Here is a 2,385-nt window from a genome sequence, read left to right as displayed (position 1 = left end):
ATTGAAATGAGAGTGTTGTATAATAAAATGTAGCTACAATAGTATTAGGAATCTGGGATATGTTATGTAAATTTGTAAGCTATATAAAAATATTGATGAAATAAAAAATTTCTGGTTTCTTATTTAAAATGGTCTAAATTTATACTAGCAACTATTAAATAATTGAAAATAAAGCATGTGGACAGAGGCTTAAAAATAAAACTAAGAGAAAGGAAAAATAATATTTCCTTTTTTATATATATTTAGTAACTTTTTTTGAATGTTGTAGTTAAAATAATAGGAAACATCTACTGAATGTTTGCTGTATTACCATCATTATGCTGTGCTTTAAAAATACATTTTCATTTAATCCTTACAACATCCCAATGAAATAGGTATTACTTTTCCCATTTATATATGAAGACAAAATAATTTGTAATTACAAGAGATAAGCCTTTTTAAAAAACTAGTAGAGTTTATAAATAAAGTTTGTATTTCCTTCAAAGTTGTTACTTTTGGAAGTAGGTATTGAGCTTTTTATTTATTTCAATAATTTTGTCAGTCCTAGTAATAATTTTGGAATTGTCTTCGATGTCATTTTTTCAGAGTTAAATGTTGACTCTGTGAATATGAATACACATCCAATCAAATTGTTAGGCATCCTAACAATTTGTAATGTAGGAATGTAATTCTTCAGTTATAATATAGTTCATAAACCTGTAATTCTTCAGTTATAATATAGTTCATAAACCTGCAGTTCCTTACCTCGTTTATCTGAGAAGGATTTTCATTTTCTGGTCAGTATGAGAACAAATCCCAAAACACTTTCAATTTCCCAAAACATCTTCAAAAATAGCCAGGGACTCAGATTATGAGATTATTCTCAAATTATATTTGTTATCGACCTTAGGTCTTCTGTAGTAATTTACCCACAGTTAGACCTTGAAACTAAAGAACCTTGATATGTAGGGAAGGGACTTTTCTTTCTTTTTTTTTTTAGTATAGTTGACACACAATGTTACATTAGTCTCAGATGTACAAGATAATGAATGATTCAGCTTCTCTGTATGTTATGCTTTGCTTACAAGTGTAGCTAACATCTGTCACCAGACAACACTATTACAGTATCATTGACTATATTCCCTATTCTGTGCCTTTTATTCCCATGATTTTTTTTTTTTAAAGATTTTATTTATTTATTTGACACAGAGAGACACAGCGAGAAAGGCAACACAAGCAGGGGGAGTGGGAGAGGGAGAAGCAGGCTTCCCGCAGAGCAGGGAGCCTGATGCAGAGCTCGATCCCAGGACCCTGGGATCATGACTTGAGCCTAAGGCAGACACTTAATGACTGAGCCACCCAGGCGCCCCTCATTGTGGTTTTGATCTGTATTTGGGACTTCATATATGAAGAACAGTTAGCTCTATCAGTGTTGAGAGACATTTCCTGGAGCAAACACTATGGAGATTATTTTATTAGGAGAAAACTAGCCTGAGAAGAAGGACTTAATATGTTCAGGTCTAGAAAGCCATTTTTAATGAGTGCTATTTCCCATTTAATTAAGGAAAGGACAAGAGGGTTAAACTCACGTAGGAGGGTTTGGGTAACAAATTAGGAAGGGCATCTTGCCTGTAAAGGCTGTGAGAGGCTGGAATACATTACTGAGGGGATCTCAGTGTGACTAAGTTACTTCTTCTAAGTATGAGAATCTGATGGCATTTATTTCAGATCATCATAATCTCTGTAACCAAAGTTATCTTTGAATAAGAAACGTTTATTCATGCCGTATCTTTTCCAGATGGGATTTTTTTTAAATTGGGGGATTAATTTGAAATTAATTTCATGAATTAATGAAATAACTCAATTCTAAAATATTTAGTAATATAAGGACCATGGGGCTAATTATCTATAGAGAAATCAGAGAAGGCCTAAGGAGATTCATGTGGGTATTTAGGGATTTATTTTGGGGACTTAGGTATATGCCTTTACGCTCCATCTTTTAAGTGGAGTTACCAGATTTAGTAAACACAAGATGTCCAATTAAATATGAATTTGATATAAACAGTCATTTTTCAGTATAAATATGTCTCAAAGACTGTACATGTATAATAAAAATTATATGTTCTTTAAATTCAAATTTAACTGAGCATCCTATATTTTATCGAAACCCTACATAAGAGAAACATAGGTATAAAGTGAATGAAGCTTAAGTTTTCAGGGTCCCTTACTTGCAGAAACATTTTTATCTAATGTTGTAATTTTATAGTTTTTTTTTCTTTAAAGAGCTTTCTTCTCAATTATATAAATCTTAAGCTCTACAAAACCTGAAACTGCTCCTACAAGGGAGTAGTGTGAGGAGACAGTAGACAAAGTGAAGGAAGAAGTAAATTTAGCAGACTCAAGAAG

This window comes from Mirounga leonina, unplaced genomic scaffold (assembly GCF_011800145.1).
Source record: "Mirounga leonina isolate KUSES-001 unplaced genomic scaffold, KU_Mleo_1.0 Mir_127, whole genome shotgun sequence".
NCBI classification, from domain to species: domain Eukaryota; kingdom Metazoa; phylum Chordata; class Mammalia; order Carnivora; family Phocidae; genus Mirounga; species Mirounga leonina.
This window is presented reverse-complemented; position numbering follows the sequence as displayed.